Source organism: Bombus bifarius, unplaced genomic scaffold (genome assembly GCF_011952205.1).
Source record: "Bombus bifarius isolate JDL3187 unplaced genomic scaffold, Bbif_JDL3187 scf7180000007966, whole genome shotgun sequence".
NCBI lineage: Eukaryota > Metazoa > Arthropoda > Insecta > Hymenoptera > Apidae > Bombus > Bombus bifarius.
Window position 1 is genome coordinate 1857298 of NW_022884352.1, and position 27826 is coordinate 1885123.

Genomic DNA, 27826 nt, shown 5'->3' on the forward strand with positions numbered 1-27826 from the left:
ACCAGGAGGGAGGTGAGGAGAATCCATCCCCCTTGGCCTCTCGGAAAAAGGGGTGGCTGGGTCGCTGGACCAACGGTGGGGGTAAGACTGGTGGTTGGCGCCCCTTAACTACCCCTTACGAGGCAAATCAATAAAAATACAAAAGTGTTCTTCTTCGGTGTTGGTCAAAGATCCACTCGAGCGTGATTCCTCGAATGCCGCGTGTACGTCTCTTCGAATTTGGTTGACCGGAACATGGAAAACGTCACATAGTTGGACCGTGTTACGCTGCGGACTCGGGCATCTAAACTTTCAAGTTTTTCAACTCGCCGTAATATCTCGTGAAAATTCTTTTCACCCGACAACTATATCGCAGACTGCGGACTTTTCTACAATTTCATATATTTACGAATACGAAAAAATTTGTCGCGCTTTGTAACCAGCGCTATACTTTGGAAATGTTGTCTTTAGTGTTTCTACTACTTTTAAATTTCCCATATGTACCACAAAATACAGCATAAACATCCGCTGTCTAATCGTACGGATAGCTTGCCCATCTAACAAGTCTATACGACCCTGCATCTTCTGTTTGTTTGTTTGTTTGTTTGTTTGTTTGGCGCGATGAAACTATTCGTAGTAACAATGCCCTGATTGTTTTCAACGGCGTATAAATACAAGTGAAACTTACGTCGGATAATAAATACGGAAGGATAGAAGAGCACGAACGAAAGGATAGCGATAATAAATAAAGAAACACGGGAGTTGCGGTAATATTTTATTTTTACACCATCACGGAGTACAGGCTATTATTTATTGCATTATATATCAGGGAGGTGACAGATGGCGAATCGCGAACAATAGAAGAGAAACTGTTTCACCTTTGCGCGCATGATCTTCATTCAGCAAGCACACCATCGCGTCGCGCCGCGTTCCTGTCGCGCTTACAAGTGTCATGGCATGTGTTTTCCGCCGCCAGCGGCACTCGAACCTCGTTGCGTCTCTCGAGCTAGCCTCGCGTCGCGTTGCTGGATCGTGGCAAAGTGCCTTCGAGAGTCGAGGGTGCTCGTAAGATATAAAGTGCTCCTCGAAGAAGCTGGCAAACGTTTGACCGATACTCCACGCTCGCACCTTCGAACGTTCTCGACCGTTTCGACTTTTCCAATTGCCACAATTGCATAATAATTGCGATATATTTTTGATCGGTGATCTTACAAGCAATTATATAGCCCCGTTTGAACGGTTTGTTCGTAGCGATTCTTAAAAATCGACCGTAGCTTCGCCGATGAAGAAGCAGATACGTTAATGTCCGACCAGACACGAATTGTTTCCACTGAATCACATTCGTGCCGCGTCTTAGCAGCTTCTACTCTCGTCTATGATCGCATCACCGTCGACAACTGGCAAGAAAATAGAGCTCCGTAATAAACTCTTAACAAGTACCAATAAGAAGAATCGAATCGATGAACGTGGAGAAACGAATAGAACGAACGAGCGTTCGAGTATTACGCGGAGTAGCGTAATCGAGGCGTGCGCCGTCTCTTTCTCTGGGCGGCTGAGTCGAAGGAAAAATCCATCCCCTTGCCGATAGAGCGGCAGAGATAGTCGAGGGTGAATCTTAAAATACAACCCCTTCGAAGACCGGCGAGGTTGGCATCCCCCGCTTCTTTTACCCTCGTTCCTTCGGCGAACCCCTTGGCGTCCCAGTCCCAGGCCCTCCTACACCCCTGCGATCCGGCAAATCATCCGGGGCTACGTTCTTTTGTTCCTTCTTCGTGCCGCGAAAGATTTTCTCGAGATGGAAGAGAGCGCGCGGTACTTGAAGAGCTTCGTGAAAGCCCGGCAAAAACCCTCGAGCGAGCCCCGGCGTCGCGTATAAATACAGCGTTAAGATGCAAAGCGAAAACACCAACCCGGGAAACGGTTGTCGTTCGTCCCGATCGTCTCGAGCTGCAAAGAAGCCTCGAGACACGATTGTTCGAGGCGTTTGCTAGATGCATCGATGTCGAGGAGACTTATCGTACGGTACAATTCCACGTGTACGTATAATTTTGAACAAAATTTATCTCTGCCGCGTTCTTTGCAACGCGCAATAGATACTAAAAGCCTGTTTGCTTTCCAAAATAATGAAACAAAGACTGGAGGATCGCGATAGGGTTAAGTTACATCGCAGCGTTCTTTGATCCGAGATATACGTACTTGGCCATCTATTCGTTGTCAAATGAAACAGCTGTTTGTTAATTTCAGGCATAAGGTAGAGTATACGAGGAGTTGAAAAAGTTGTATGACAGACGTTGTACGTAAAATTGCGCGTATGTACGTATGTATGAGACGGATATCAATTTTTACCAGTTTTTACGGTACGTCAACGATGGTCTAAATACTTACCATCGTCTACGACAATCGACCGTTAGACCGTTATACTATTAGACCATTGGAGTGAAAACTTTTCGAACGAACGTCGCATTAATTCACGACGTATACAGAAAAAGGGAGAATTTTGTGGGAATAATTTGCGTCAGTTGCTAGCCTCCTGCGTTGCCAGACGTTAATTATTGTCTTGGACTAGCGCGAGATAGTCGATCGAGCAGAAGTTGACTGGGCGGTCGTATTAAAGAAGCACGACAAAAGGGTTGGCGAGAAGCTGGCAGAGGGTAAAAATCTTAAGACCCTTTGTCTCGGTGACGCCATTTTATCATTCCTTGCCCCCGCAACGGGCGAACGCACCCCACGTTCAACATATTTCAAGTGACAAAAAGCGTCCCTCTCTTCCGAGGACCGAGATTCATCCCCTTCGCCACCACCCCTCCGGCCGTGTCTTCTCTTCGATATGCAGCGGTGTTTCTAACTTTAATTACCCTTATCTGCTGGCAAAAAATAGCCCGTCGCAGTGTTGGTAAACGAATCACTGCTATTAAGGGTTTTCGGTGGAACTTTGGAGAGTTTTCTTTTTTCCCCGTGAAAACTGCGAAAACCGTTGGCGATTCTTCGCACGGCCAGACTACGCCAAGTATAACTATCGGGGAAATTAAACGATAACGATGTTAGTACGAGCAAATCTTGGGGCAGGGTTTCTCTAATCGGAAACTCAATATGGAAACTTGGTTTGGTACTTTGCTTGCTCGCGGAAAGACGCTGAATTTGATTCCGGCTCGTTTGCCCGATCGAATGTAACGCGATACTTCTCGCCCATGTGAGTTCTTTTAGCGAATCGTGGAAAGCTTCCTTACGTACGAATATAGTACCTATACGCGCGTGTCATTTATTACGTACTGTAGGTGCGCGCGTATATGCGCTATCCACGTACATCTATCATGCATAGCTAGTTACCATCTTTTCCTTGTCGTTTGATAAAACTGTTTGTCGAGGCCGTTGTTGCCTATCTGATTCTTACCAATTTTGTAGCCAATGTAACAACTATCGTAAGACCGATCGAGCGGAAGCGTATCGTCTCCTCGCACGAGCAACGACTGGCTTATTTTGTTACGAGAGAATGGAACGGAATAGTCTTCGCATGAACGCGTGTCTATCAATCGATATTTTTTCCGCGACTGTCTCGCGTTCTCCGTGGCAGCTTCATCCGAGTGGAGCGCGTTGTAAGCATTAAGCGAGCTATCGGCCATGTTATTCGTCTTTCATTCCTACCGAAAACCGAGGGTGAGGCCGGTAGACCGAGTTCGCGAGGGTGGGTTGACGTCAGAAAAACCACCCCCGTCCAATTCAGCCACCCTTCCGTCCCCCGAGTTTTCTTCCATCCCCTTTCGCCATTGCGGACCACTGGCAGCCAGTCGACGAGGGGATTGCCTGGAAAAAGAAACTCCGAAGTAAAATGGCCGTGGTGGATTCCTTTTATTCTTCTTTGCATTTTTTCGTCTCCTCGTCTCCTCGTCTCGTCTGCTCGTTTCCACCCCGAAATCTAAACGATCGTCGATTATCCCTTTCTCCGGTCTTTCATCCGCGAATCAAGGAATCGGGTTGCGACGAAAGTTTGTCTCTCAATTTCCACGGAAAGTAACTGCATAGGTAGAAAGCAATTAACGGTAGTTATAATTTCCGCGAGGTTTTTCGTTTCTCTGTTTGCAGCGCTGCGGAATTTCTTATAGCGCTTCGGCCGTGTTTAAGGGAAAGGACTTTGCTTTGGAGTTTGGCCTCGGTTTGTTTCGGTCGGAGATCTGTTTAATTTCGTAAGAACACGTGTAAGTGTGCTGCTGCGGAGGAGGAATGTTATATGCCGCGAAACAGAGAACTTTAAATGATTCTTCGTAATTGTACGCCTCTATGTTTGTACACGTAGGTCTGTCGATATGTGAGTCACCTCTCTTCGTTAACTTTTGCTTTAACAGGGATATATAATTGTCAAATACGCATCGTTGTTCGTTGAAGCGTAACAAGCAAATTTTTACGCGATTTCGTACTTTCGTTGACGTAAGAACGAAGAAACGAACGAACCGACGTAAAGATCTACGTGCCCCGTTAAATCCCGTAACGAGTACTTTACTTTGAATATTTCTTACGTTTTTGCATATTCCGTGCGTTTTCCGCAATGAATACCCGTTCAATAGATAGTCCGTAGCGATGAGCGTCGATTCGATTACATCAGCGAATCGTACATTTCGGTAGTGTCAACCCTGCTGCGATATATGCGCGGCAAATCTCTTACGAGAAACGTTCAAATGTTCAAATACTATACGCGTGCCACTGTACTTGTGTTAAATAGGAATAAACGCGATTAAAAGAATCGAACTTTTCTTCCAGTTTGATATAAAACGCGATATTCGCGGTCGAGCTTCATCAGAAAGGCCCTTTCGGAAGTTGCGCTTTACTTGGAGATTAACGAAGCTTTTGTGAAACTTGCAGTTTTAATTTCGTTTTAATCGCCCCCTCGAGCCAGGAAAAATCCTCGCTTATGGCTTTCCGATTTCAATCGCGCAGAATCCATAGAATAAGAAAGGAGTAAGAAGGATCGCGACATTAGCTGGTATTCCTCGAGTTTCGAGGATATTCGAAGCGACACGCTGGAATCAAAGCGATTCCGAAGGGAATTTAAAGCGGCGCTGCCTTGAGATGAAAGTTTAAAGTCGATCGCGCGTGTAACTTCGTTCCACTGTTCGACCAAGTTTCCCGCGAATTTTCGATCGGCTCGAATTTTTCCTCCCTGCCTCGCGAATGCTCCGTGCGTCGTCAACACTCGTCACTAAGCAGCGCAAAACTTGCCACGCAAACAAACTGTTAATCGATCCTGTAGCACGAGCACTCACTCCTACTACGCCTTCCTTCCGTGGCCTGCGATTTACAAACTTCGTCGCCGATAAAAGACGCGACTCGATGGATTCTAGCTGCTTCCCTCGCTTTCTTCCGCTTCGAGACGTTCCGCGACTGAGAAATCATATGGAAATCCGTGATTAACTTTTACATCCAAACAGCTTTACATTTTCCTCCCGTCACCAACGTATTTCGAAACTATATTAGCAGGTATCGTAGGTTCTTAAAACTTTATTGTCGGCGAACGACAACGTCGAAGGGAACGGAAACGATTAAGAAGCTACCGAGAGATCACGTTTTCCGCGTATTGGATGGTAAATTTAAAAACAAGACAGGAACGACGAAGGAGCGATTGCGAACTCACGAAAATCCAACACGACTTTTGCCTCAAAAGAAGTTTCACTTTTTCACATTGTCGCGTTATCAAGGAACGTATCGAATGGACGAAGAACGATCGATGAGTAACCGAGCTTATTATGGAAGTCTATGTTCGAGCCAAACACTCGCGTTTTCACATTGTCGCCAGAGTTAACCTGAACACCGTACTATTCGATACCAGGAGTGTTAGAGTATCGCCGAGACTCGAGTTCTTAAAACGGCATCATCGGCGCGTTAAACGAAACAACGATCGAAAGAGGCACGAGAGATCATGAGCGAGATCGAGAAGCGGTTGATCGCACGTGTCCGGTAAACCGTCTAACCAGGTTTCGTGGTGGAAATCGCGCTGGCCATTCCCCACCCCGTCACGGGACCCTTTGATCACGGCGAAAAAATCCGGAAACCCGTTCCTCAAAAGTGACCCTACCTGGCGTGCTGCGTGGCTTTTGTGGAAGGACCAAAGGGAAGGGGGGAGGGGGTAGAAGACGAGGAGAACCATGAAGAAGGGAGAAAGATAGAGCAAGAGAGAGAGAGAGAGAGAGAGAGAGAGAGGGAAGGAGGGAGAGCAAGAGGAACAGCTTCCAAACGGCCCTTTCCGCATTAGCATAACCCTTACGAGAGCTGTCCACGTGTGCGCCGGTATGTCAGGGGGCCGGAGAACTGGTCAGGTAAGTTTTTTCGCACTTTTTAATTCCCGATGACCAGATGCCCGGCCTGGCGGCTTTCGTAAAGGGGAGATCTGACCTCAATGAGAGATGACCTCCCCTCTCGACCGACCGGATGACCCCATAAAAATTGCGGAACCGGTTTCCAGCACGGCCCTCGGGATTTTTCGGACGTTTAACGGTCACCCGGACCGGGTGCAACGCCGAGCCTTCAGGTAAACGTGCCAAGCAAACGCGTTTATCGGTCATTGTGCTCCCTCGACACGTGTTCCTTTCCTCTTCAACACGGGACTCCGTCGAGCAGCTCTACGTAAGCGCAAGAAGACCTGTTGTTACTTTGTTTGGAGGTCTCTGCTCTACCATCTTCTTGCTAATAAAGAGGCACTAGGTAAGGGAAATATTGGAAACTTCGTATACCAATGGTATTGCAGTGGAATAAATTAGATGCGATGAACTTCTACGTTGAACGTGCTTTCACATCCGGTTGATCCAGATTCTGACGGTCGAGAAGGGACGACCGCGCGGGGACCGCGATAAATCGCGGGTGCAAGACGTATCGAACGCGTCGAAACATTAATTCCGAGCGTCAGAAAAGCAAGTTGGAAACTTGAGGAACCTCCAGGGGGAGCAGAGAAGAGAGACAGTGGACTTTGGGCGACGTTGTAGCCCGAACGGGAAAACGAAATCGCTTTGAGCGACGCCTTCTCCTTTGACCCGCTCTTCTTCTCCCTAACAGGCAATTTACTTAATGATTCTCGATAGCTAACGCTGACCGGCGAACAAACGATGACCTCGAATCTTTTACCCTGGATACCGAGTTCCGGATAGAGGGAGGGAGGGAGGGAGGGAGAGAGGGAGAGAGAGAGAGAGTTTGCCTTAAAAAATGAAGCACCCCCGATGCCGAAAGGAAAAGGTAGCGGATGGAAACGCGATAAACGTTTCCAGAGATAGTTTCGCCGGTGAAAAGAAACTCGAAAGCAGTCGCTGCTCCGCTGGTCCGAGGGAAAAAAGCAAAGCTCAGGGCGGTTCTCGCGCCCCTCTCCCTTCGGAGAATCGGACAGGGACGGCAGCAGAGAGAAAGGACTCGAGGAAGTTGGAGGAGGAGGGTAGTGAGCCAAGGGGTAGGTAAGAAGAAGGACGGGGTTGGCGGCGGCGGCGGCGGCGGCGGTAGAAGGAGGGCGGCATTAATTACGGTCTTTTATTATAAAAACTGAACTCCCTCCGGCCAGGAGAGAACGAAGAGAGAAGCAGATAAGGAGGGAAAAAGCCCCCGACTCCGACGACTGCCAGCCCCCTCCCCCCCGGCCGCCCTCGACCACCCCCAAGGACGGCCTTCCCGGCCACGGAACCTCTCCTTCCTCTGTTCAATTTAAAATACTTAATCTGTCTTAGTCCGGAGCCGCGCGAGGTTGTCAAATGCAACTGTTGTTCCGGGATGACGATCGTGCTGTCTCCTCGCTTGCGGAACACGCGAAGACGGACTTCTTCGTTTCGTCGCGACTCTGTCATCGATGGCCCCTCTCTGTTCGCTTTTCTCGAAGAGGAATCTGTTGTTACGGGCAAACAGGCTGATTAAGAAGTCGCGATATCTCCAAAGACTGGTCAAATATCACGATGAATCTGTGGCAAAAAGTTCACAATGACGAATACGACGCTCCCGTTCAAAAATGTTCGGATAATCGTTATATTTGCCCCGTGATCGAGATATATCGCGGCTGAAATTATGTTACAACGATGCTTTTGAACTGACACTTTGCGTGAGAGGGGAATACGATACTGTTATATCGATAATTTCACGAAGAACCGCGATTTAAAACCGGCACGGTTTAAAGTCTATACCAAGTATCGAACGTTTCTTTGAGAAACAGAGGATAAACATGCAAATACTTATGGCACGTACGCGAAGCTTCACAATGTACAAAGAGGCATTGTGTAAAAATCATTTACGATCGTATACCGTTACATATATGTATATCGGATAACGAAAGTCGGTTTGGCAACAGAGAGCGTCGAGAGCAGGAGAGGCTTTCTTCGATCGTGTAGAAAGATCACGCGTGTAGGACGATAGTTTGACAGTATGATTCGATAAACGTTTCTATGCGCGAGAAAGAAAGGATACGGAGATACGACTCTGGTTGAGAACCACCGTGGAAAATAAGAAACGGGAAAACGGCGAGGATTTTAATTTGCATCCCCGTTCCCCCGCGGCAGCCACCTTCCGCCCCACTCGCCACCCGGCCGCCCTTGTCTTCTGCAGAGCTCCGGAGAGCCTAGCTACTTTCTCCAGAGGGGTGGAAGAAGGAAGGTAAGAGGGATGGCGCGCAGGGGGACGAAGAAGAAGGGGCCAAACGGTTGGAAATATCATAGCCGCACGCGCAGAACGAAATTACCGATTTGCCTTGGGCGTTCCTTCCTTTTTTCCGATTCCGTGCTCCTCTCTTTCGCTCTATTTCTATCGCGTTCTCGCTCGGCCGCGTCTCATCCTTCTTCGACGACCCCTTCGGTCCGTCGACATCCTCCTCGTCGGACCATCCTTCGCACAGAGCCACGGCATAGCAAATAACTTTCATAATTCTCGATTAGAAAGTTTTCCTTCTCGGCCTGCCCATCCAGAGAAGAAGGGGTCATCCTTCGTTCTGGCTAACCCTTTGCTGCTGCTTCCAGCTTTTCTCCTCTTTTCGCCGATTCCACGACCAACCTAAAACACCACGGATGAAAGACGAATTTGTCTTCGGACCATCTTGTCCTATCGTCGATTCCTCCTTCTTCCTCTTGATATTCGTAATTCTTATGATCTTGCACGAAGAGCAAGTAAATTTTATGGCAACTAGACCGCGGCGAATATCCGTGCAAACGAATATTTATTTGCAAACTCGCGTTTTCAGTGAATACGGCAAAAAGGAACCTTGATTCGCCTGACTGAACGCTTAAAATAAATAAACGATTAAAAACTGGCGCGGTCTAGTCGCAATGCGAGAGTACCGGCGAACTGTAATAAGAAATACTCGTTAAATGGAAAAAAAAAGAAAAAGAAGAATGAAATGCTAACAATAAGCGCGACACGACAGAAGGGATAGAACTGTATATATCCAGCGGTATACGCAAATCCTATTGAAAGTACCAAACGAGCCGTTTCGGACGAAGGTTGTCGGGTCAGCGGTAAGGGTCACTCGACATATGGCCCAAATCCTGGGCCAAGCACTCATTACGCCGCACGAATTCGATCCCCTCCCGATTTCGGACAATTCTCGAATCACGCCCCCTTCCCTTGTGCTCTGCTCTCAGGAGCACAGTCCCCGTTTCTCCATCCGATTCTTCTGTATTCTACTTTCGAGTTATGTACCAACTCGCAATTTATTAATCGCCTTGCGGAGAATTCATCGCGCGAAACTGATAGCCCCGTTTCGAATCGGTTGAAAGAAGCGGAAGTGACGCACGCACAATCTGGAATAAACATGCGCGATCAAAGACAGATGGATGGCGAACAAGGGAAACTGATTGGCGAAAGACGGAGAAGTGGAATCGGTAGGTCAAAGTTGCAGCTCGTTTCTCGTCGGACGCGTCCGTAGCTGCGAGAGCAGTCGAACGCAAAGAGTCCCGCTTAACAACGTGAGTTTCGCGAAGATCAAAAAACAAGGAAGACGCGTTGGGCGGTGAGGAGAGGCGCGAGGCCAGGAGCCAGGAGCCAGGAGAAGAGGTTGGGAATAAAGAGAAATTGAGAGAAAGAGGAAGAAAGAGATCAAGGAAAGGCTGCTGCCGGCATCTCGGCCATGGTACCCACTTCGCTTCATTAATTTCTCGCAAAGACAGTGTCAGAGTCACGGGGGTTTTCCGGCTGCAGGGGCTCCTGGAGACCCGAGGCTCCGCTCTCTCCTACGCTCTGGTATTTAAATTCAAAAACGAGAGCGAGCCAACTCTCTCCGGTTCCTCTTCTCTCCCTCTCGCGTTCTTTCCACTCGCTCGTCCTCGTCTCACCCGCGTACTTTCCTAATGTTTTTCTCTCGTTTCTCATCCTTCGTTCGAAGCTCGCCCAACCTTCCCCCTAAACCGCTCTCCTCCAACAGTACCACCAGCCAGCCACCCCCTGCACCCACCATCCCAAGCCACCCTCGTTCCACGAAGGCTCAGTCAATAAAGTATTCTAAAAACCCCGCGCGAATAAGAGCCGTCTTACTTCCTCTTGCCCCTTCCCGTCCGCGCCAGCCACCCTCATCCCCTTTTCGTTCGAGCTAGCAACCCACCCTCCCTCCTACTTCTTCGTCCCTGAACCACCCCGTCAACCCCACCGTGACGATGGGTGGAGAAGAAGGGGGTGGAAAAATAGGGGTGGCAAAAAACGTCAATAATATCGGCAAGATGGAAGCTGCACGAATGTTTTAAGGGATTCCTACCCCTGCGGTTTTCGTTCTTGCTTCTCGACACTTCGTCTTCCTCTCTCTCTCTCTCTCTCTCTCTTTCTTCCTCTCTCTCTCCCTCTCTCTCTCTCTCTCTCACTCTCTCTCTCACTCTCTCTCCGTCTCCTAGATGTTCGCCCTCGCTCCTTTCTCGCCTTTTATCTTTTCGGATCGTTTCTTTGCTCGCCGTAACTCCTTACTCCGTCTGTAATAGCCTCGCGTGCCCTTCGATAGCACCAACTACCTTCGCGACACAGTGTCGTTTGTCGTGTCTCTATCTCCCTCCTGGAAACACGCAAACACGGTTTGAAGGCACGTGTGGATTTTGATGTTGTTTCGGAATTTTCAAAGACCACCGACGACATTGCAATAAGCTAAGTTTGTTAGCGCTGTTTCGCGAGCTACACTTTGCGCGGCTAAGTTTCCAAATGGCTTAAATTCGTCTCGCCACGAGGCTAGTTGTATCAGCGGTATATCGCTCTGTCTTTCACGATCTCCGAAACGCGTCGACAAATTGACGTATACGAGGTTTTATTTAAAAGCGTCCAGAATTGTCTTCGTTTCCTAATATCTCGACAATTTCTGTTTTGTAAGTAAACTTTGCGATATTTCCATTATTTTGACGTACGTGTACGAGGTTTCGATTGAAAGCATCAGGAATGCTTTTATCTCGCGATACGATTCGAGCAACTCAAGCGACGTTCCCAAGTAAATTTTACGATATTCGTATTGTCTCTGCCACTTGAACGTACTTTGATCCGATAATCGATTGATTAATAGAAGGCAGTTTTCGAAATATATTCGTTCGTTTCTTATCTATATGTATCAAGTTCTAACGCAACTCTGTCTACTTGTGCGCTTCTTATCGATGCGTCACGTTCAAGGCCACGGTGTTGGCTTCGCTTCAAAATACATAAACTCACGTATCCAGGGAACACACGGTCTATCCCCGCGATCCATTACGCGTTAGCAACTTTCCTAGGAAAACACCGTTAACTTTCGCACTGTTCGTTTATACAATTTCTATAAAAATCCGTCAGTATGCTCAAACCGAAAGAGATACACCGTGTAATTTTACACCGGGAATTACTCGTGTTGGCACGTGTGCGCTATCGAGTGTATCCGTAATCCGAATCGAAGAATTCGCCTAAAAAAAGGAGCATACCCGCGGGAATACGGCATTCCTTTCAACCTAACCACCGAAGCGTTCCCGGACGTCTCTGGCCTTCGGTGCTTTCCCTGAAAGACCGTACGAAAACAGACTACGCTGTATTTTTCCGCGCAACCGATAGCTAGACGTTCTTCATGGTCGATCGAGGGGATGGCTGGCCCGCTGCTACGCGTATACACACTCGCTCACGAAGGCAGTATCGTTGGGTAATTAGCGATGCTGAGAGGACCTAAGTAGCGAGCATCCTCCTCTGCCGCCACCCTTTCTCACCCCCTTCCTCTCTGGCTTCCATTCTACCTTCCAATAAATGGATGGATAGATAGATACCTAACGTACGAGGCAGCTGCACAGAGGTCGCGTTCAAAAGACCAAGAGCGGGCGACCTTATTGGGTGGTAGGCTGCCGCGTACATAGAAACCACCCCCGGGCCCTCCGTGCACCCTCTTTAACTGGCGCGTTTGTATACGTAGTCCTGGTGTGTAGAGGCGGGCGCGTTTACATCGGAACGGAGATACACAGGCGCAGACACAGACACGCAACGAGCCGATGTACGCGCGTGGGAATATCATTACCCCAGTCGTGTGTTTTCCGTTAATTGCCATTATCGGCGGAACTTAGTTAGGGCTTGCGTTCCAGCCCGACGTCCCGGCAAGACCTTTAAGAACGGACACGGCTCGCGCGTCGTCTCCCTCTCTCTCTCTCTCTCTCTCTCTCTCTCTCTCTCTCCCACTCCCTGTCTCCGTCTCTGTTTCCGTCTCTGTCTTTCCGTCGCCGCGATTCTGGCCATCCTTGGCTCCACTCTTTTCCTGCTCGCGATACAAATTTCATTTGCGTCGCTTTGGGGACTCGTAATTCCGTTGCACTCGCAGGATGGAAACCCCGCGACGCCTTTGAGAGGCAACCGTCCCGTGCACTGCGAACACAGCACGAGATCGGGCTTTCTATCGTGCGAAACACGCGAAATTTCGACTTTTGATTCGCCAGAGTCACGTTCCAGAATTGGACGTTCTTCCCGCGATTCCCGGATCCGGATAGCGGACCGCTTGATCAAGGGCTGTGAACGAGCGATCTTGGGAGATCGTGTGCCGACGATCTCGTTCGAAACGAATCGCACTCGGTGCGTCGATGCGCGTGTATTTCAACGAGGCGGTATTGTCATCCTTGTCGTACGAAGAACGGCCTAGCGAACGTGATCGGGAGACGAACCAGTCTCTCGGAGGCGGAAACAACGCGATTCGGATCAGGAGTTTAGTATTTTTCTCTCGTCGGTGAAAATTTCTCGAACCGCGGATTGTTACTCCCGACCACGTCACACCTCCGGAACCCCCCTGGAGTCTTCAGTTTCCCACCTCGGCATCGTTGCTGCTGGCCCTCGCCCTCCTCCTCCACCCACCGGCCTCGACTGCCTACCAGCTACACCACCTCCGCCTCACCTCCTCATCCGGTTCTTCCTGCGAGCACAATGGAGCCCGAATCCATCTCGGACAACCTTACCCTCCTCTTTGCCCGGCTTCTCCTTCAGCCCTCCGCCGCTGCCGCCACCCTTCTTTTTCTTCGTATCTCGCTGGAACAGCGTCGAGGAATAATTCCATTTTCTTGTGCGAGTACAATTTTGCTTTCAATTTATTTTCCCCCCTTTTTCCTTCGCTGGTGCTCTCTCGCGCACCAGGGGATCCCAACAGCCGTGGGTCGCCTCTTTCTCTCTTTGTCTCTCTCTGTCTCTGTCTCTCTGTCTCTCTCTCTCTCTCTCTCTCTGTGTGTCTCGCTCTTACCCCCGTTTTCTCGTTGCCTTCGCCCGTGTTGCCTTTTCCACGAACCTTCTTCGCCACCTCCAACCTCCGTCTACGGAGGTCTCTCCCTCGACCCGGCTCTTTCTCGCTTCCTCTTCTCCTCTCTCTGTCACTCGTGCTCTTTCTTTCGTTCGTTCGTTCGTTCGTTCGTTCGTTCGTTCGTTCGTACAACCTCTTCTCCGCCACCCTCGTCTTCTATCTGCCCAGCCTCGCTCTACCGTCCGTTCCTTTCGTCTTGCTTCAACCACCCCCGTAGTCAGCCTCGCTTCTGGCCGCGTTGCCGCGCGTTCCGTCTTTCTTTATCGTTTCCTTAGTTTCTGCCGTTTCTGCCGTTTCTGCCAAGCCGTTTCTTTCCTCGTCGGTCGACTCTTTCCCACCCTATCCCTTCGACCGTTGTAATTATTAAACATTGCGAGAGCCAGCGCCAGTAACAAGCGTTTTATAACTGCGCGAGCGAGCTGCCCGGGGTATTCTCTCCTTTTGTTGCCCTTTCCAGCCGCCTGGCCACCGACGGGATCGTTCGGGAGCGCGCCCTTGAAAAACAGAGAGCTGTCCAGGTTGGCCGGATGCGCATCTTTCTCCAGAAATCTGACTGGATTCCTTCCTTTGGCGATTAATTATCGAACACGCTCTCCCGGCAAATTCCTGTTAATTCGACGACGAAAAATGGATCTTCCGGTCTCCTACGACTTTCGCTTCGATGCTTCCGTCCGCGTCGATCAAAGACGCAGATGCTTGCTTGAATCTGGAGGCATTGTTTTCAAGCGGAAGTTATCGTAGCGGTATCTTCTCCTCTGCTCTGCGAAAAGAAAACGGCCGATCCGGAGAGAAGGGGCGGATGGTTCGTCACGAACAGATTATTCCGATTAGCAAACGGGGAGGGTCCGTTGGTTTTGTTTCGTGGCTGCGAGCGGGATTTCCGCGAACGATCGCTCTCGTCTCAATCTGGATTTTAATAATTCCCCGCGCCGGGGGATGGACGCACGAACGAACCGAAGATTTCGTGCCGCCGAGGGTTTCGAATAATTGCCAGAGGGTGAAGAGCGTGTTTTATATTCGCCTCGAACGTCTGTCAGTGGCTGCTTATAGCGCTTGGACGGCGATCGGTCGAATCTTTCCTAAAGAACTTCTTCCATCCTTCTCTACAGGTGTCGAATCAAGATACGATCATGCATGTACTTTTTAACCGTTAGCTTGTTCGTTGAATTATATCGAGACACCTCGATAATTTCGAGTTGAAAGCGGGAACGTGTTTAAAGAGAGAGAGTTCTTTCGCCTTTGGGTCGGCATTCTGGTTAGGATACGTATGTGCGTCTTTGAGCGACCGCTTTTTTTTTTTTTTTTTATGGACGCCTGAAAAAAGCTTTCGACACCCTATCGTCCCCTGACTTTTTTATGCGGTATCCGCGCGACATCTCCTGGTCCCCTGGGAAACTTTCCAAACCTACATTACCGTCTGGAATTCTACCATCCCGTCCTCTACAGTGAAAAGAGAAAAACCTTTCCATTTTTTCTGCTATCGACTGCGTGCATGAAAGTTTCCCAATGCAACCCCTATGCACCGTGGACGCGGACAGTTGCTAAACTGCCTGCACGAACTTGCGAACGATCGTTGCTCTTTTTTTCTCGCAACTCTCTACTCCGATTTCTTTTCTCGTAACACGGAACGCGAACGTTCGCGAATCTCTCCGCGCGAAGTACCGAGTATCGAGCGTTTGATACGACGCACGAGCTTTTAAACTTAGATTTCACGCGTTGCAAAATACGAAAGAACTTTTCATCCGACTGTTCGCCTTGGTGTTCGTGTCTTCTTAAAAGGGCGCGTAACGACAAACGCGCAGTGGTCGCGGAACGATCATAAACTTCGTTATAAATTTCGTAAGACGGCATTACATTGCACTGCTGTTAATCGAGAGTCCATTACAGAGGAAGAGTTTTTCTCCAGCGACGACCATGTTTCCGACCATTCGCCCAGACGATCAGGGGTGGAACAGGCCCCGCCTCGGTGCCCTCGTAGGCCTGGCGTAAAAAGGTACCCCTCGTGCCAGAGGCGTGTCACCCTTCCATGTCCAGATGATCTTTCAGATAATTTCTCTATAGTCCAACTGCCTTAACTGTAACTCTACGTTCAGCAACGCTTCTTCCCCTTCCTTCTCCTTGACTTCGAATTTCTTCGTACTTTAGCAACGCCGTGCACGATATTTTCGCAGCAGCGGTCGTAGGCATCGGTGCGATGGTTGCAGGTACGTGCAACGTTGCGCGTAGAGACAAGAGTCATAGGCAGAGGCGCAACAGAGGGCCGCGCACAAAGCATCGATAACCACGTCCTGCCTGCGCTAGTCCTCTTTGCAGTTTGCCTGCTGCCGTGGATTGCACCTGCACGGTCTATTACGGTGCAAGTTCGTCTACGAGAGAGGAGTAACCTAGCCTCGAACCCCGCTACCTCATCCTTCTCGTGATACGAAGGCGGGGTATCCCCATTATAAGTTGCGAACAAACTTTACTTATATGCTCGCGACTACCATCCGCATGCGCCCACCGCACGCCCGTATCCCTCTTTCTCTCTTGGTCTCTTTTGTCGGTCTGCCCCTGTCGTAGGATGTTATCCTCTCTCCCGTCTTCTGTTTTCCTTCCTTCGCGTCCCCTCGGTTTCTTGCTCGTTGTATTTATCAACTTCACTCTCAGAACCTCGAGTATCGTCTCCGCTTTGCCGATAGGTTCGCTACTCTCTTTAGACTCTTATCGCCGATGACGACGACTGAGAAGCAGAGACGAACGATGCGAATAGCAGCGAAACGACGATCATCGCGAGATGCGCGACAAACGTGTAGATGGCGTGTGAAAAACACGACAGTATCATTTTCGTTGATATTTCGCGTTGACGTGATTCGATGGTTGTAACGTGGATGGAACGAAATTTCTTAAAGATAAACGATGTATCTGTGAATTCTTGCGAGCAATCGATTTTTAGATGTTTTCAGATATACCAGAATGATACGTATTTAATCCTACATCGGAACAAACAGACCGTTTCGATAAGATGGAATTATTGAATTTTCAAATTAGTCATCAAGTTCTTTAGCAGAACATTATAGATTCGTTTCTATCGATTCTCCTGTTTTCGCTCGGCGACCGATCGATAGACAGTACTGTAATATATATAGTTGAAACAGGGAAGAACACGTTTGGCTGAAAAATGCGCATCCGCATTTGGTCTTGGGTTTCGTTATGACGAAGAATATGGTGAATTTTCTGGCGATGTTATCCAGATCAGCAAACGTGTCAAAATTGTAAGGTTTCGTCGATTCGGACGATCTCGATAATTCGATGCTGTCCCGTAGCGTTTCGTAAGACTCGACGATCGCCGACTAGTTTCGATAGATTAATAGTCTTCGGTATTAATCACAGTCGGAGTGACCAATGGCCAGGAACTAGTTCGGTGGCAGTTCGGTAGAAGGACTGGACAGAGGGGTGCCGCCGATGCCTTGGGGCGATGGCTGCTCTAATAGAAAGGCACACACAAGTTGGCCGTGTGCATCGCGTGTTCCAACGTGGTCAGCACGCGTCCCTCTCCTTCCATCCGTCCAGGCCTTTTGTCGCGATCTTACGCGTCCGCGCGATCTAACGAGCCGTTGAATAATTGCTTATTAATGATCGACTGACCGCACGCGAGACATTTCGCCTCATTGTCGCGCCGATACCGCTGGGCTAATGATGCCACGAAGAAAAGAGGAACGCCACTGACCACCGGTCACGCCGGATCGAACCTCGATTCTCCTTTTCTTCGTCGTGCACCCCTCTGATCGTGAAACCTATGCACCGGTCCGTGTGCACCACGCTGGGGCTCTGGAGTAATTAATATTCGCGATTGTGATTGCACACGTCGAAGAAATCGTCGCGATGACGATTCACGACAACGACAGCGTGAAGGTATAAAATTGTTAACCAAGTTTAATTCGTTTCGACGACAAGTACCGGTACCGCGAGTAAGTTTTGATTGGCGATACGAGATGATCGTGACGAAACATCTGCTTCGAATGGTCGTTCGTAGCTGTTTCGTAGCTTTTGAATGTGCAGGTAGGTGGTAGGTATTGAGTAGGTCCGTTGTATACTGCCCGTTATCTTTGTTAGTTTATAACTAACGTCGATAACTTCTCTATATCGTCGTTGTCGGTAGACCGAGGCTTCTCAACGTCCATTTGGTAATCTTAACACTTTTCTATGGTGCGTTTCAGCGTAATTTAAGCGTCGCACGTGTGTAGATTTTTATCTATCTGGATATCGATTCAACGACTTTTTCTTCAATGATTTTGTCGTCGAGGCAGAAAATAGATTCATCCTACCGATCGATCGTCACTCTCGAGCTTCAACGTAGATAATCTTCGAATTTCAATTCCAATTTTTCTTTGATATTCGATTATCTCTTACCGTGTTATGCGTTTGCGATCGATCGTCTCGTGTATAATACACATTCGAGATTCACTTTGCGTATTTTTAAATAATTGTCGTAGGTATAATAGAAAAATCGGTCGATGTTCCCGTGCAAACTGTGAAATAATCGATCGCGATCGGAATCTCTACGAAAATTGGTCGGATCGTTCGTCATCTCGAAATAATCCGCGTCAGGGTTTGGAGATTCGCGCGGCACTGACGTCGATTTTAACGGGAGAAGGACTTCTTATTCGCCCGCCGTTTCCCTCCAACTTGATGGAACTTAATTAAAGTTTCTTAATGAACGTCGCTGGTGCACCCGTCATTACCTTCCGGCGTATCGGCACACGAAACTCGGCACAGGGAACTCTCCGTTATTTTCACAGACGTGGCGCGTGCATACCTCGTCGGTTCGGATCGCCTTTTTTTTTTTCTCTCGTCGGTTTCGAGCAAGAAACGAAGAAACCGATGGAAAAAGAAGGCTTCTCGTTGCTCGGTTCGCGATAAATCCTTTTCGTTGCGAGACGTTTGAATCAAAAAGTAAATTTCGTTCGGGGAGCGCGGCTCTTTCATCGGTCGCCGCATCTGCCGCTCCTCTGGACATTGTCCTGTCCCAGAAATATTTGAAAACTGGTCGAACTAGACACTCTGCCGAATAGACGCCACGAAACCGAATCGTCGAAACTGGTCCCAACTGTCCGGCTGCAAATCCGGTCGCTCTTGTTCCCAGTAAAATCAATGGGGTCGATCTTGTGCGCGAAGAAAATCGTTTCACATTTTGCCCGTCTCACGGGATAATGCTCTTCGTTAGCATAAAAATACCGCTAAATTACATCGTGCCGACGTAAGTGAAATTCCCGAAATACTCTGAATTTCTTACTTTCGTCGACCGCCGCCACCTGACTTCCCACGAGAAATAATTAACTCCAACTCCGAGATTAAAATTTCGAGACATACTATTTTCAGAAAATATTCCAAGTACGTGAATTTTCAAGGAACGATACGTAACTCGAAGTCGAAGCTCGATGCTTCAACGTTTTCCCACCGTGATGCGTGGATACGACGAACGGTGGGATTTTGGGTGAAAGGCGGGGAAGGCAAGAAACCCTTCTCTGGGTCAGAAGGGCCGCTGATTGACCCAGAACAGGTTTACGTCTTGTCTCCTTGGCTTCTTTTTCTTTTTTTCTTTTTTCGTCGCTTCTCGCGTCCGAGTCGGATTGACCTCCAGTCGATTGTCCATCTTTCTTGGCCCGCTATCCCGCACGGAAACTGGTTTTCTTTCCCACATATCCAGGGACCTCGCCGGTCACTTAGGGGGAAACAGGAAGAGTGGGGCACCAGAACTGACCAGTTCCCGGATGCGTCCCCGTCCTTTGGTCAGTTTACAATTTTGACCCGTGATCGACGGTGCCTCGTTCCTCGGACTCTTCGAGCTTCGAGGACGAACCGAAAAATGGAACAATCAAGGTAGTACGCTATTTTATTGCCAACTTTCTTATCAGTCCGACTATATTGCCTCGACTATTTTTCGCTATTTCGTTTTGACGTTCGTCGATCTATCGACGTAGCCTTTCTCGGTTAGATTTTTTATCTCATCCAGGCCAGGAACGTGTCTATTCGACTCTAAAAAAAATTGCTTTTGACATCTATCGATTTCTCGACGTGACCTTTCCCGGTTAGGTTTCTAGCGTTACCAAATAAAGAGAGCCTTCGATTTTAGCGCCTTCTCTCTTATATCTGTACCATTTGTTGATTATTTATCGCTATTAATTGTATCACGTCGGGCCAGATTGGAGCGACAGAGCGACGCGATAAGTCAGGGAATCGATAAAGTAGTAGCTTGTAACCTCTTTTCCCCGAGTTCGATCTTTTTATTATCACAATCACCGATATTTCGTGCACAAGCGGATTGGCAACGGTTCCTTCTCGAGCGAGCAACATATTTTGCGTTCGTTAAACGGTTAAGATCGGTGCGACGTGGCGCGCGTCGCAGTTGGCGACGCGATAAAAATAAACGTTGCGCGTAAACGCTCGCTAGATGCCACGCACGGAACGACGTTTCCACCCCCACCGGGCGGTTACTTCGCCCCCATTTCGTTTCGCGCTACGCCGTAAGTACGTACTTTGTACTACCCTGTAGGATAGTCAGGTTTTCCAAGTTCTCTCCCCTTTCGAGGGAAGCCACTCGAGGGCGGAGTCCCGGAGTAAAGCGGCCATACTGCCACCCCCGTCTTACCGACCCTCTTCTACCCCCTCTGGCAAAATAAGGGATGAAAAACAGGATGAGGGCAATGGTGCTTCTAGAGCGCTCTCAAGCATGCCGCCTTGCTTGCGAAGCTTCATCGGGAATTCACCCTTCCATGCTGCCTTTATTGCTTTTCCTATGGTAGAAATTGCGCTTTGCGAAAATCTCTGAAACGGATGACTCGGTTTTCGAGACAAATTGCGCCTTGACTCACCCCGGACCACCCGACCCCTTCCAATTATTCACCCTTGCCTTGCTTCCGATGAACGAAAGGCGACTCGCGAACGTTCTGTCGCTTCTTTTCTTCGCTCGATCGCAACGAAGAACTCGTCGGTGTTACATGCTTCTTCGAAACATCGCTACTTGTCGTCCAACGATCCTCGGTGCAGCTCGACGTTTCTGTTTTCGGCAACAAAGGTTGTTGTTTCTTGCCTGTTTCCGTTCAGAACGGTAAAGATCAAAGCGAACGGGAGGAACACGCTACAACGCAAATCGCAACAGAGACAAACGTTCTAATTCTTCGGGCGTATACTTGTTGTTAGGGACGAACGTCGCTTTAAAATTGAAACAGATTCGATATTCATCCGATTAGTATTACTATCCTACAGCACAGACAAAATATTTCTACCGGTGGATATTTGTTGGTTATTATTTGTGACGCGTCGCAGCAATGACGACGACGACGACGACGACGACGACGACCAAGATAACAACGACAATAAAAAGCTTCTCGTTGTTCTTTGCTTAAGATTGTTCCGTGAACTTGAAGAGGGTCGGAGGATTCCATTCGAGACGGGGGCACGGCGATATTCGGCATTTGTCGAAAGGGGTACGCCTCCGTTACCGATTTTGCTTCGGCAAAGACAGAAAGGGAAGTCTTGTCCTTTGCAGAGAAAGATTCAGACCGGATTCTCTCGTATTCCAAACCAGTTCGTAGCTTCCAGCTCTTGTGCACTCTCTCCCTCTCTCTCTCTAGTCGCGCCTCTCTTCACAGAGAAGATATTTCTCCGTAGGAGCTTCTCGTAGAGTGAATGCTCCTTAATTTCCTTTGAGCCGTTTGCTCCGGAGTAAAATCCACCCCCTTCTGTCCGCTCTCCCCCCGCTTTTCTAGCAGACCCCCTCGCCCTGTCAGCTTCGTCGCATAACCGTCGCCAGCTCGATGCTGACGCCAGCTCTCTATTCCTCTCTTTCTTCAGCCCTCCAGCTTCTCCTAGCCAGCCTTATTCTGTAATTTCGTTTACAAATGAAAGGGCCGCGAGCTACGACTTTGTACAGCGGGTACGCGCGACTGCAAACGCTTCAGTCCGTGACTCTCAGGTACACGGTTGTACCTTGAAAACCGCCTCTGCCGTTTCCTTAACGCCGCTACAGTCTCTATTCGCTACTCGTTCAACGGCGTTTCTATTTCTGTCGCCCAGTCGAATAATTCTCTGTTATCGGTAATACCGTTCACGCCAAGTCGATCATTATGGCTCCCGAGGTGAAACCATTAAGGGTTCCATTAAGTTTCAGATTAGCGAAAGCTCCGTTGTACGTCGTATTGCCATTTCATTAAGCTTTATCACGTATTTGGAGGTAACGTGAAAGTGGAAAATTTCAAAGAAAGCGGACGGACAATGTGCGTACAACAGCAGCGGTAACATTTACTAGCCGAAACGTATCTCTGCATGGTTGCCGTCTTATGGTGTGTTCAGTTTGACAATTGTAATCGACGGTTGGCATAAGGCTGGAAAATCACGTAGAACTTTGTATAATTTCGATGCCAAATCCTTCGTGGATAAGCAACAATCCACGGGCAAACGCAGCTAATATTTCACCAGCGTTCTGGGCTTTTCAAAAAACTGAAAAATTTCTGACATATTTATTAAAATGTTCGCTAGGATGTGGTAGAACGTGGTAGCGAATCGATCGTTCAGTGAAATATTTGATTTTCAATCGTTTCAATCTCATCGTTTTAACGTCATGGAACGCGTCAAAGGAAAAGTCAGGTTCTGAAAACGACAGATTTCATCGCCAATTGTTCGCTTTATTGACACAGAGGTTCCGTTTTTTGGAAGACAGATCGTTTGGTACTTTGCGGCAACTGGGAAAACCTCGGCAATGCGAGACACCCCGCACGTTCGGCACGGTATTTTAATTCGCTGGGAATGTTGGCCGACCGCCAAACGTCCGCAGAGATTTCTTAATACCCGCCGCAAATGCCTGGCGTCTGTGCCTGCGTCGTTCAGGAATTGGGGGTGGTCCCTGTCGTGCGCTGGATCGAAAGAGGGTGCAACGAGGAAACGATACCATGAACGCTCATGGGTCTCCATCTCTTCTTAAGTACCATCGCTATGCTCCGCTTCTTCCATTTCCCTGTATCCTTTAGATTTCAATCTACCAAGAAACGATTACCGTTTCGCAAAAGACATTTCTGTCGCTTCCAAACGATCTGACTAGGCGGCAAGAAAAAGCGTTTCTCTTCTACCGTTACCGTTCGTTCGTTAATTTTCGATCAACTGAAAGAACGAATTACGATCGAAAGCCATAGATGAAAAATATGACGAGTAGTAATACTTTTCGACTGCATCGAATTTAAGACCAAATATGCTCTTTCTATTGCTCCATTTAGCATCTAAGAAATCCAAATAACGTTATATATACGGTCTATTAATATTAATTTCTTATTAAAATAAGTCTTGCTGTGCCCATCTCAGTCTTCGATCGCTGTCTGTTATTATTTTCAAACGATCTCGTCGCGCGGGAAGAAACAACCCCTGTTCATCGTAGAAATCATAATTTCCACAATGACGAGACGCGTGACCTATCCCCCTTGGCCCTGGTACGTAAAAGATACTTCGAACGCACACATTAGATCCAGACATTCGAAGCATCCTCTGCTCCTTTTCGAGACGCGCCTCCCTTATGTTCTCTCAAAACAGCCCTCCTCGGTCCGCAACTCCCGCGCTCTGTCTTCATCCTCTTTCACTTAGCCTGTCTCACTCTTTCTCCCTCTTTGGCCCTGTCTCATTCTCGCTCCGACTTTCTGTCGTCGCCGGCTTTTGTCTCGGTGCCGCGCATTGATTTCTGGGGCCAACTTCGCTTCGTTGCCGGCGTCGTTAAATTATAATCGCGAAACACCCCGGCTCTGAAGTTGCAGACAAAGCCGCCGTGGCAGAGGACACGGGCTGCAGGCTAGGATGGGCACGGGGAGGAGAGAGAGAGAGAGAGAGAGAGAGAGAGAGAGAGGGAGAAAGAGAGCATTCCGTCGAAATGGAGGAGCCGGGGTACACGAACCCGGGACCAGATACCTTCGAGAACTTCGGGGCACGTTATCGTTGCTTTTCGCGCAACTGCCTCGGGAGCGAGCGGGTTCGACCTCCTGTCATTGTCGTTCTTTTATCCACCTTTGCGTCTTTCACCTTATCTTACCTTCGTGTAACACACCTCAGCCACCAATCGAGTCGATATTTCGAGAAAGATATCCATAGGGCCGAATCTCCGATATTTTTCGATTGACCGTTCGAAAGAGGCGTTCGCGCACTTTCTCGACGATTAAATTTTCTCGGTTCGAGGGTTGAGACGCGAGTTGACCCCACGGTTGACACGAGCATAAGGCGCGCGACCACTCAAATTCCCATGGTAAGTCGAGTTCAGACGTGGCGGAAGAAAGCCAGCGGGGTTGCGACAGTCAGTGAAATCCCGACGTTCACCCTCTTCTCAAGGGGTTGGTTCTCCTCCTCGCTTTTGTACAAGTTGCCTTAAATAAATGAAACTTCTACCGTGCCACGCAAGAACAGCCGGCACAGGCATATAAATTCTCTCGCTTCGTAATTTCAAACTCAAACACCACCGGGGGCCGACTCACCCTATTCGCGTCTCTCTGTCTCGCTCGTGTCTTGCCCTTTTACCCGTGCAACGCGAGAGGAGAGAGTATCGAAAGACGACTGAGATTTCCTGGACTGAGCGCGATTCCTTTCGCTCTGAAAACCAACCACGTTGATTATCGCCTGGAAAGTCGATTATCGCCTCCGCTCCCCACCTCCTTTCGTTCGTCCATCCTTCTCAATTCATCTTTTCTATCGGAATTTTTTGACGAAACGAAAGAATTCTTCTCTGCTTAGGACTGATACGATTTATCTCCTTGTCGAGAACCGAGATCTTGTAGATGGAACCGAGTAGAAGATCCTTCTTTGATTAAACCTTCGATTCTTGAATCTTTGTCTCGACGAAAGTGTTTAGTGTTTTGAGAAAATCGTATCGAAAAACGTAACAGAAAAATACGATTTAGTCGATAACAGAGCACGATAAGAGCGAGAGAACGCAGCAGATTCGAGACGTACGTATGAAAATTATCGGCCATGAGTATCGCAACTACCAACGTTTTATGCAAGTTGAACGGCTTTCACCTGTTGTTATCTTCTAATTTCGTGCATCGAATAAAGTAAAATTTGTACGAGTCTTCTCGTAAGTGTGGATGCCCGGATACTTATGACCGGCAGTGTACACAAGGGAAGATGGTCGTTCTCGGTTAATTGGAATTTATGCGCGAGTGTAAGCATCGGCTGGCGGAAGGAAGACGCGTAGAGAAAATCGTGCGCGCCACGAGCGGGTGATCTCGAAAGGGGAAAGGGCGCGAAGCCGAAGGCAAGGTCGATCGTAAAATTCGGTACCCCTTGGAAATTCAACGAAGCAAGCCGAGATTCACGAGGAGGGCCGCGTGCTCTTTCCACAATGGCATAAATTCATGGAAAGGCCTCTTTCGGGGGGTGAGCAACCACCCACCCCAAGCTCTACCACCCGCTCCGTTTTCTCTCCTTGCTCCTTGCAGTAATTTCGGAGCGCCAGCCCCGCCTAATCTCGTCCTAAAATCTAATTCCGCCAACAATTTCTAAGCCGGTCCATTAAAATTCTAAGCACAGTGCCGCGGCGTTGAGAAGAGGGAGTAAACTCGTGGAGTGGTACCAGGAGGGTGGTTGCCGCGAAGGGGGTGCTTGGGGTGGCTGAAACAATAAGAACGTTGCGGAGGCAGCGGCCCCAACCCCCCCTGCGATCCCCGCCATACCGTAAGAACGCCGTAAAAGCTCGCCTCCGCGCGCTTTCATTGGCTGAGCCGGCGCCCAACGAGCGAGATATCGTGCAAATAGCGACGACGAAACGACGGGCCACGAGGAGAGAGAGAAAGAGAGAAAGAGGGAATCCGAGCGAAACAGCTGGATCCGGGAGAAGAGGGAAAGAGATAAACGCACGGGAGTACACGGCATATAAGCATTCACGGTGCAGCCGCAGTAAAGGACGCTTTTCATTGAGCCGTCTTATTGTGCCGGTCCCGCTCAAGTTTCCAACGACGTTAGCGGCTCTGTTTGGCTACGTCCGCTGTTTTCCTTTCCTTAGCTTTCCGGGCGCGGCATCCGCCTTTGCGCGCTTCGCTCTCTCGTTTCGCTTCTTCCTCCGTCGAAACGGGTTTCCGCTCCTTTGACGAGAACGTTCTTTCTCCACACAGGCTCTCGTTGCTTGCCTGAATAAGCAACCTCGATACACCTATCAGTTTCTCATGCCAGAGCATCGTTCTTCCTAAATTTGACGATCGTTCGCCAGACGATCGTATACGAGCGAACGGTTCACTCGCCAAACGATAGTGAAAATTGACGAAACTATGGTAATACAAGCATCGTGGCGAGTGGTTTGCCGACGAAATTTACAATCTCCCGATGTAGAAACATTTCCAGAGAGAATTCCTAGAGAAGGAAAGGAAGGAAATTTTTGCTCGCGAACAACAAGGAATGTCGGATGCGGAGAAGACCTCTGGAACGTCTTGAGGGCAAGCGGGCCGACTCGGGGGATGAAGATAGGGGGTGAGATCCTTTGCGAACCTACAGGGCAAATGCAGGTTTCAGGTTGCTTCACGTGCACAATTACCGGGCACAGGATGGGCGCAGGCGGGAATGAAATTTCGTCTTGTGTAGCGGGAGCAAGCAAAGTGTGCGCACCCTCTCCGTTCTACACAGCCTGGGGAATTGAGTTTCGCCACGAGAGAGCGAGGAGACTGCCGCGGAGCCGGCTTCGAGGAGATAGAGAGAGCTCTGTTGCGAGCGCAACGAGAGACGAGGAGAGAGAGGCCTCTGGCTGGCTGGATGGGCTGCCGTAACACTGTTATTGCCAATAATGGAACGACTATGCGCGTATATGTCTCGCCGGTTGATCGAGAAATTGATTTATGAAAAGAAACGCCTGGACCACCGTACGTTCCCATTCCGGCGCGATCGATTTATCATTGTGGATCCCAACTGCCTGTTTCTCCGCGAGATTCTCCCAGCTGTCCTCCTATCATCGTTTCTTTATTCTAGACGCTGCGTTTTTATTTTTACGTTATTTTCTCGTATACGATTAAATTTTATTTCCGAAAATGCCGATCGTTTGCTTTCCGCGTAACGAGTTTCCGTCGTCTTTTTATCGATACGTTACGCTTCGTCGCGTTACTCTCAGGTCCGCCCCGAAGAAGCGAAACGAAACGTTCGCGAAACGTCGGAACAGAGCGCAACGTACCAATAAGAAAGACGAACGATCGAAAACCGAAGGATCACAAATCACGGTGAAAGTTTAAAATCTGGAACGTGTAAATGAAGATCTCTATCAGAAATTGGCGTTCCATGACAGATGCGATGCCGTTTCCCGGCAATCGCGGAGATGGCGTCAGTCGGTCGTTTGCTCCAAGTTCGACAGCGCCTAATCCGCGACTCGAAGTAAATCGAATGAAGTCTCGAATTAAATACAGCCCTCTCTGTATTCCGGGCATACCGAAAGGGGATGCAAGAAGGCGAGGACGGGCGAGAAAGAGAGACGGGGCGAGCACGAGCTGACTCCGTGCGAAGCAAGGTTCCTTGTATTTAATTACCAACTCTAAGTCTCCAGCCGGGAATGAGGGAGCTTCCACCCGAGCACACCTCTTCTTCGCCACCATCCACAACCACCCTCGACCCCCGTTGCTGCGCCCACAACCTTCTTCCCCGCCTGTTCTTCCGAATGCCATCCTCGCCGAGCTTTTGTTACGAACGATACCAGGAATTTCTTACCTCCTCGTTCGTTCGCTTCCTTCGCCGACTCCAACGACGGTTGTCTCTTGGTGCGGCGTGGACAAAAATTCTCCGCGCGTTCGCAAAGTCGCGCGGTTATGTCGGACTCGGAGGGCGTCCGACCATTACGGAACGCTTCTACTTGAAACGCAGCGTTCTTCGGAGCTAAGTTAAAACCTACCGCGAAACAGTTGGCGTCATCGTCGATAATCGGTATTAGTACTATCGTTCATGCGGGTACGACGATTTCCAATTTGTCCAGATACGAGAAAACCCGTTTGCTGTAATCGGTTGTATCGATGAAACGCAAGGCACGAAAGGTTCGAAAGGACCTAATCGCGTTCATTAAGGAATTTCTACGGCACGTGAGAAAATGACGCGGGGACGGATAAATTTTCCACGCAACGCCTCCGAACTTTCGTCGCGTTCAATTCTCTCGCATTAATAATCTCTTCAAGGAGG